Below are 9889 nucleotides of genomic sequence, written 5' to 3'. Positions count from 1 at the left end.
ATATGTGGCGATCTTACGGAATAACGTCCATTGTATTAGATGGAGCTAAACATACATATCTAAAAACATTCATACTAACCAGCCATCATAGGCCTTGCAGACCACGCTCCCCTTCTACAGACCACCTCCATTCCTTTGTGTTTTGTGCTCGGTTCCACCAGACGTCTTCATTCATCATGGTTGCCACGTTCCTTCGCCGGGGTGTCTATGCAGCGCTGCCGTGCTCGTCCTATGGGGCGTATGGTGTTTGGTTTCCCCTCAAGCGCCTTTTCGCCTGTCTTTCTTCTGGCACACGAGTTACATGGTCCACCCACTGTATTCTTTTGTTCCTCAGATTCTGTAGGATTGTTGGTTGCTGCATCAAGAGCTAGATTTCCTCGTTCTTCCTCTTCCTCCACTCTCCTTTATCTAAGATCGGTTGCAATATATTCCTCATTAATCTTCTTACATTTTTAGTAGTTTTTACTTTTCTTGTATATAGTCATGCTCCAAGTTGCTGAATTGTACATGACTACAAGGCAATAGAGGTTAAAAATTGTAGCGGAAGACAGAGTTTGGAATACATTCAACAAATAACTGAGAATGTAGTGTGCGAGTACTATCTGCTGTAATACGAACAGATTGACACAAGAGAGGAATCCATCGCGAGCCGAATCAAATTAATAAGAAGAATGCTTCCTGAAGAAATCTTATTTTTATCGGTCTTTAGAAATAAATAGGAAATACAAACACTGCGAAGAATCATCGGTTGCTTCTGTGAATATTATTGCCATGTGGTATATTATTAAATACAGTGATTCCAATAAATATGAACGATTCAGAGGGATATGTCGTGCTGATTCTGTAAATACCAGGGTCCAGTGGTTTCGTGGCTTTATTTATAATAGAAATATCCCTCTGAATGACAGCTAACGGCTTCCTTGATTATAAAGTCTTCCTGAGTGACAAATACAGATTTGTGAAGAGGTTTTTCTGAAGGGTAAACCGAATTTAATTGCGACAGTAATTGAATTTGTATTAGTGTATAACCTCCCCCTTACTAACCGGCCTATACTCCTTGCGATATAAAATATGAACGTGGATCTCGTGTATGCCTAATGGATTTTTACTAATTGGATAAGGCTATATTTTCCGAAGATATAATACCGATAAGTAAGAGTAAAGTGTACAACACACCCTTATGATGGAAAAGTCTACTAAAAATAAAAAGTAATTAAACCGAACGGGCTTATAATTTGGAAAAATGAAAATTATTTTGTGCATTCAATCACGAACAACACTGGAAAGAGAAGGGGTACCACTGTTCATGAATCCAAAAGTTACACTGATGAACGAGAAGAAAATAATTCATGGTCGCCAGCCCACTTAGGCAATTTACATCCAAAATCCTGTACAAGATGATGGGAAAGAAGAACATGTACTATTAAACACTGATGTGGCAACTGAAGGTTGTCACGTTTTACACTAATTTTAAGTGAGTATGTAATTATAAAGAAAAGTGGGAAGTTACTCTTACGTTATGTTTCTCATAAAATTTTGAAAAAAAATCGGGTAATGATTTGAAAATATGCAATTAAACTGTATGTTAGTACTGAACTTCGTTACGTGAACAATACTTTCAGAGACCTCAACGTAAAGTACTCAAAAAAATTTAGAACAAAGGCAAGCACTTTTTACTTTGCTGTTACTTATTTTGCAAATTATTGTCTGAACAACTGAGCCTTTTTTGCTGACTTGAACAGAAGTAAATAATACGTACCACACCAAACAGCCATGTGCTCCAAGTTCTACGTAAAATAAATAAAACATCCACACTCTTAATTTGTGCATTTCTTTAGATTTGGATTTTTTCCAGTGATTGATTCTCAAACTTGATAAATGAAATTGCTTTACTTTACTTATACAATGCAGTCTCTCTTGTACAACAGTTAACTGAAAGTAGACTGAGGCAAAAATTCTTAAAAGTGAAATTATTCAATAATAAACTGGATGTAACTATTCAATTTGTTTCTTATGACACTTGGTTGGCATATAAGGAAGAAAAAAGGACCAAGGCCCCTGCTTGGTAAGAATGTCTGAGGAAAATGGGTACCCAGTCGTCCTGAGTTTAACTGATTATTATTTAAATAAATGTCATCAATCGTATCACATTCAGTTGTGCTGCTGTGTTAGCCGTTAATACTTTCTACCAATGAATAGTCTTACTTCAGCGCTGTGCATATGACGAAACTCGAGCCGATGACGAATCTGTGTTGCTGGAACTGCTGCTGTTGTTGAAGACGGTGGCATCTTGTGGAGCACAGCTAGTTACAAATGGCTCTGAGCACTATGGGTTCATCTGGGGTCATCAGTCCTCTAGAACTTAGAACTACTTAGACCTAACTAACCTAATGACATCACACACATTCATACCCGAGGTAGGATTCGAACCTATGACCGTAGCGGTCGCGTGGTTCCTGACTGAAGCGCCTAGAACCGCTCGGCCACAATGGCCGGCAGGCTAATTACAGGAACGGGCAATCTTAATTAATAAAACCTCTTCCGCCCGTCCACTGTCCCTACTCCTGCTACTACACATCTGGCCGGTGCGCGTACATGATGCCGACGAAATGGTACTCTCTACTGCGAGAGCGCTAACACTACACTTCCGCACACTACAAATGCTGGAACCCGTCTCCCTCTCTCTCTGCATGCCCCGCGCAGCAACTCCCTACCCAAAGATTTTACAACGCACAAGCACTACTGTTATCGCTGCTAGTCGATGCAAATAACAATTGTTTTGGCTTTTCCCCAGAGCTTATACGTTTTACACTAAGACACAGATAAATACAATGAAATGTCAACAGACTTCTACCTAAATTTACCCGTGCAGTGGAGCAATGTCCTTACTTATTAAAAGAAAGCATTTAAATTACAAATATTTACATACAATTCAGCAAAAAAAAAAGTCTTAGATATCGGTATCAGGTGCCATGAATCCTGCATTTTCTGTGTAACAAGTGTGCTCGCAGATGTGATACACTCGTGTTTCAACAGCACAGTTCAAGTTTGTGGTTTCATTTTTCAAACACATGATCGATTTTTGTGGGGGTACATTTGTTACCGTGGTTGATGATGAAATAAGATGACGTCAAAGAACTTCGCCATTCATATGTTAACATCTGCTGTGACACATTAACTCCAGACCGAGTGTGACGCACGCTAGGACGAAATGTAAAAGCTGGGAAATAAAAAGTATGAAAGAAAGGGAAAAAAGTCAGATGCAATGAGAATAGCTCCTTCTAAGTACTGCATCGCATTGTATATTCCGAAGTTTTTTTCTTTATTGACACACTTATCAAAGCATGCAGCTACATGTTGTGTACTTTCGCAGTGCAAATTTGCTGTTAAGAACAATAACCAGATTCTGACGTTAAGGCTCTGAGCACTATGGGACTTAACAGCTGTGGTCATCAGTCCTCTATAACTTAGAACTACTTAAACCTAACTAACCTAAGGACAACACACACGTCCATTCCCGAGGCGGGATTCGAACCTGCGACCGTAGCGGTCGCGCGGTTCCAGACAGAAGCGCATAGAACCGCTCGGCCAGCCCGGCCAGTGACGTTAAGGTACAAGCGTTTTCAGTGTGCATTGTCTGTATACTTTCCATCAACAGGATGTTCCGAAACTATTCGTTCAAATTAGTTCCAGAGGCAGAGGACATCAAACAAATATATTTAGTTAGGGGATATGTGATCTCTGAAGTCAACTTGTAATGTTAGGCAAAAATTTTTAAGTGGGGGTGACGTATGCTGATGTGTCGGTGTGGCTGATAAGGAATGTATATGGACATTCAAAACTGCTCTGTGTATGGATGGGTGGCTCTGAGGTCTGTTTATAGACAAAGCATGAACTCCCAGCACGATGGGGCGCCAGATCATTCAGCATTGCTGTGAGAAATCTTCTGAGAGCCACCTCCGGGTATCGATAGATCGGCCGGGGTGGTCCTGAGGCCTGATCACCCATCGCAACTCCCCTGACGTGCCTGGATTTCTTCTTCTGGAGGAACATGAAGCAGCTGGTACATGAAACAGCTGTGGAAACAGAAGAAGATCTCGTCGCTAAGTGTCGTCGTTGCTGGTAATCTTCGGACACATCAGCCTGTGGTCCGACGACGTACTGCGTGCATACAGGCCAATGATAGCGCATTCGAGCAGTTCGTATGAGTGCGACTGCTGTACTTAGCATGCTCAAGTACATTCTGTGTAAATCTTCCCTAGCTTCAGAAACTGCCGCCAGGGACCATATTTATCACAACCAAATATAACTGTTTTAATGTTCTCTATCTCCTGTGTTAATTTAAACGAACAGTCTCGAAACACTTTGTAAACCTCATTCAAGAATGACAGTAGTCTGCTTATTTCTTCATCACGAATGTTATCATGTCCAGTATTAAAAATCTGAGGCTAACATGGAATCAATATAGTCCTTACTGCTTCGTCACTCTTGTTATGTTTCACTTAACCACGAACAGTTGCTACTCGAATTCCACTTCAGGCAACTATTCCAATTTTATCCATTTGCATCGGTCCCATGCAGTTAAAAATATAAAAAAAAACCTGGTGTCTGTTACCAGACACAAAATCAACGTTTGCCTGTTTCATGTATAAGCCGGGGTAATCTATGGAAATTCATTCTATATTACCTCTCGTACAATATTTCTTTGTGGTTGTATAAAAATAGATATCAGTTAAATACTTCCTTTTAATTTTTATGGAGACTATTAAAATTCATCTGTATACAAGAATCTCTGGTTAAGAGAAAATATTTATTATAAGATTTAATGAAGTATCTGTTTCCATTACTTTCAACGTAACTGCTTCCAAAAATTCAAATAGTGAATTATATCACGTAGGATTTAAGAGATTTCATGATAAACTTTTAAATAGCACCAGGCTTGTTTCTAACTTCCATTAGTTGCATCAGTTCTCATCGGTATAGTATTTCACCCTTCTATCATTATTCTTAATTGTTTTGATTATAGGAACACATAAACAGTAAGGCAATGAGTGGACTGAAGCTATCGGAACAGCGGCTTATCGTTGAACCCCCGAACAGGATCCCAACAACACAATTTGGTTTGAAGCTGCGTCGGCTGTTGCCTGGCATCAGTTCGATATTGATTCGAATGCGCCTTTGTTCGTTATCGTTTAGAGCTCTGTAATTCGTGGTGATAAAGGCTGTACTTTCGTACACGAGTGAATAACAGCTTAGTATGGCGTCTTGAGAAGCAGGAGAACGCAGTTTCTCAGTTGATTCGTCTGAAATCAGGTAAGTGACCAGCGATCATCCCTGTCCATGCTCATAGCTGAAAGACGTCAGAGTTCTAACCCGGTTGTTCTGAGTCAAGTGCACTGTCCGATTCCACCAGCCTCCTTTGACCGGTGACGTTCTATGTGACGTAGTGAGTTTACGGTACGGATGATATACGCGGCGTGTTATTAAATATTTTCCGTGGTGGTCTTAGTGAGTGATGTAAACTACACGATTAATTCAAAATATGTCGCGCCTTACGAGGGTGTGGTTGAGTAGGAACCTGGGAGCACATCCTAAATTGTTGCTAGAGAAACGAGGGACGATCATATTTATAATTTTGGTTCTCACAGCTATTGGGTTGTTTCAATCCGTATGTGGCAAGATTTCCGAGGAGACGGTTACGCAAGAACCTAAGAGCACTGCTTCACTTGTTTGCGGGTGAAACAAGTAGTGATTACATTTATAATCTTGTGTGTCACAAATTTGGCTCTTTTTCGAATGTGGCAAGTGTTCCGAGGGTGAAGTTATGCAAGGACCTAAGGGGACAGATGAAACCGTTGTTAGTGAAAAGAGAGTTGATTATAATTACAGTCTTGGTTCTTACAAATATTTAATTTTTGTTTTCAAATGTAATGTCGCGGAGCCCGGCGTATTTGAAATGGGATGTTTTTGTATAGGGCTTATTGTCAAGTTAAATTTAGGATACTGGTTGTTAGTTTTGTGGCGGGCGGGGGAAGAGTAGTATGGTATCGCTGTTTCCCTTTAAACTGGTTTGACGGGAAAAAAATGCAACTCTAAAAAATAATTAGTATGAAGTAATGAAATTTCGGGATAATATGGTCTAGGTATAACGTATTTAAGTGATTAACAATGAAAAATCACCGGTTAACGTAATTGCGAGTGAAGTTATTGCAAATGTGAAATGGTGGTACTTTAAAAACCGGTGTAACCGCAAGAAAGTTGGATGTAAGTGTGAAAACGTGAATGCACTTTGTCGTAAAGGTGCCGGATGTCAGTTCTTAGGATGGAGTTCCATGTCTGTTGCGCTTGATCGGTCAAGACAGGGACGGCTCATGTTTTTTGTCTATGACGCTGGAGTTGTCCGATGACGCCCAACATGTGCCCGATGGAAAAATATCTGTCGATCGAGCAGACAAAGGTCACATGTCGATATCTGTCATGTTGGGTTGCAACGACGGTATGTGAGCCAACGTTATCCTGTTGGAAAACGCCCCCTATAATACTCTTCATGAATTGACAGTACAACAAGTCGAATCACCAAATTAACGCACATATTTGCAGTCATGGTGCGTGGGATAACCACGAGAGTGCTCCTCCTGTCATACGAAATCGCACGCCAGTCCATAACTCCAAGTGTAGGTCCAGTGTGTCCAGCACGCAGACAGGTTTGTTGCAGGCACTCTCCTGCCCTCCTCCTTACGAACACAGCACATCACTGGCGCCGAGAAAGCACCAGCTGTCAACATAAAACACAACAGACATCCACCCTGACCTCCAATGATCTCTCACTTGACACCACTTAAGTGGCAAATGACTTTGGTTTGGTGTCAGTGTATTGCACTCTACAGGGCATTTGGCTCTAAGCTGTCTTTGAAGTAATAGATTTCTAACAGTTCGTTGTGTCACTGTGGTGCCAACGGCTGCTGAGACTGCTGCTGCAGATACATTACGATGCGCCAGAGCCATTCGCCGAACAAGACGGTCTACCCTCTAGGTAGTGACACACGGCCATACGGAGCCTCGTTTTCTTGCGACCGTACACTCCTGTGAGAATCCCCGCTAGCAATTATGTACAAAGGCTACATTCATGCCAAGTCTTTCTGCAGTGTCACAGTAGGAACATCCAGATCCTCGTAGCCCTATTACAGCACTTTGTTCAAACACGGTGGGGTGCTGACAATGGCGGCTTTGTCGCCTTAAAGTCATTATTAACTGACATCAACTCAAGAAGTCGCTTTTCAAAGGCAACTAACGCTCACGACCGTTACAGCGTGTATTTAAAGCAAACATGATTTGCATCCACATAGCGGCACTAGTAGCGCCTCCCTTATGCGACTGGCGGGAAATTGCAGTAGACATTATCTTTCAGATGTGCAACACACCTTTCAACTTTTATTTCAATCGCAGAACTCCTCTTTGGTGTTTTTTCTTCCGTCAATTTCTATAGGTCAAGGGAAACGTTCGATTCCAATTTTATTTATGTTTGTTTGTTTGTTTGTGTGTGTGTGTATATGTAGTTTCTTTTCGGTTTAATCTGGAAGAATTCTTGTCTGTTATTTTTAGATTATGTGGTTGTCTTCTAATAATGTTAATGTTACTGTATTTTAAGTTTGGGCCGACCCGTGGTTCTCCGGTTACTTTCATTTCATTAAGTGACTGACACATTTTGCGTATTTTTCGGTTTGTTTTCAGCCGTAACTGTCTAGCTTTTCATCGGTATCTTGAAGGCCTTAAGCAGCCTGTTATTAAATTTTATCTGTGGTTGTCTTAGTAAATGGCGTAAACTATGCTGTTTATTCGAAATATGACGTCATGTGTCAATGCAGACTCGTGGAATCGGACAGTGCACTAACTCCGAGGTTCGCATGCAGAAATTTTCAATTGCGTTTTCGAACTGTGAACACATGCGACTTAAAATGTGTCAAATGATGAACATTGCGTATCAGAAGGTTTGTTCAACAATGTCCAGTTTCACTCATCAATACGTTTATGCCAGTTGTATGTTACGGGAAAATTGCTCTAATACGCACAGTCTTAGATATGATCCCCTACCGCTGCCCGGCCGCCACAGGGACTAAGTCGGTTTTGTTCACGTAAGGCGAACAATACAACTGGCCGCCCCTCAGAATCATAAGTCCGGTCATCTACATCTACACTCCTGGAAATTGAAATAAGAACACCGTGAATTCACTGTCCCAGGAAGGGGAAACTTTATTGACACATTCCTGGGGTCAGATACATCACATGATCACACTGACAGAACCACAGGCACATAGACACAGGCAACAGAGCATGCACAATGTCGGCACTAGTACAGTGTATATCCACCTTTCGCAGCAATGCAGGCTGCTATTCTCCCATGGAGACGATCGTAGAGATGCTGGATGTAGTCCTGTGGAACGGCTTGCCATGCCATTTCCACCTGGCGCCTCAGTTGGACCAGCGTTCGTGCTGGACGTGCAGACCGCGTGAGACGACGCTTCATCCAGTCCCAAACATGCTCAATGGGGGACAGATCCGGAGATCTTGCTGGCCAGGGTAGTTGACTTACACCTTCTAGAGCACGTTGGGTGGCACGGGATACATGCGGACGTGCATTGTCCTGTTGGAACAGCAAGTTCCCTTGCCTGTCTAGGAATGGTAGAACGATGGGTTCGATGACGGTTTGGATGTACCGTGCACTATTCAGTGTCCGCTCGACGATCACCAGTGGTGTACGGCCAGTGTAGGAGATCGCTCCCCACACCATGATGCCGGGTGTTGTCCCTGTGTGCCTCGGTCGTATGCAGTCCTGATTGTGGCGCTCACCTGCACGGCGCCAAACACGCATACGACCATCATTGGCACCAAGGCAGAAGCGACTCTCATCGCTGAAGACGACACGTCTCCATTCGTCCCTCCATTCACGCCTGTCGCGACACCACTGGAGGCGGGCTGCACGATGTTGGGGCGTGAGCGGAAGACGGCCTAACGGTGTGCGGGACCGTAGCCCAGCTTCATGGAGACGGTTGCGAATGGTCCTCGCCGATACCCCAGGAGCAACAGTGTCCCTAATTTGCTGGGAAGTGGCGGTGCGGTCCCCTACGGCACTGCGTAGGATCCTACGGTCTTGGCGTGCATCCGTGCGTCGCTGCGGTCCGGTCCCAGGTCGACGGGCACGTGCACCTTCCGCCGACCACTGGCGACAACATCGATGTACTGTGGAGACCTCACGCCCCACGTGTTGAGCAATTCGGCGGTACGTCCACCCGCCCTCCCGCATGCCCACTATACGCCCTCGCTCAAAGTCCGTCAACTGCACATACGGTTCACGTCCACGCTGTCGCGGCATGCTACCAGTGTTAAAGACTGCGATGGAGCTCCGTATGCCACGGCAAACTGGCTGACACTGACGGCGGCGGTGCACAAATGCTGCGCAGCTAGCGCCATTCGACGGCCAACACCGCGGTTCCTGGTGTGTCCGCTGTGCCGTGCGTGTGATCATTGCTTGTACAGCCTTCTCGCAGTGTCCGGAGCAAGTATGGTGGGTCTGACACACCGGTGTCAATGTGTTCTTTTTTCCATTTCCAGGAGTGTACATCTACGTCCATACTCCGCAAGCCACCAGACGGTGTGTGGCGGAGGGTACCCTGAGTACCCCTATCGGTTCTCCCTTCTATTCCAGTCTCGTATTGTTCGCGGAAAGAAGGATTGTCGGTATGCTTCTGTGTGGGCTGCAATCTTTCTGATTTTATCCTCATGGTCTCTTCGCGAGATATACGTAGCAGGGAGCAATTTACTGCTTGACTGTTCGGTGAAGGTATGTTCTCGACACTTTAACAAAAGCCCGTACCGAGCTACTGAGCGTCTC

The sequence above is a fragment of the Schistocerca nitens genome, chromosome 7 (genome assembly GCF_023898315.1).
Source record: "Schistocerca nitens isolate TAMUIC-IGC-003100 chromosome 7, iqSchNite1.1, whole genome shotgun sequence".
Classification (NCBI taxonomy): Eukaryota; Metazoa; Arthropoda; class Insecta; order Orthoptera; family Acrididae; genus Schistocerca; species Schistocerca nitens.
Note: the sequence above shows the minus strand (reverse complement) of the source record.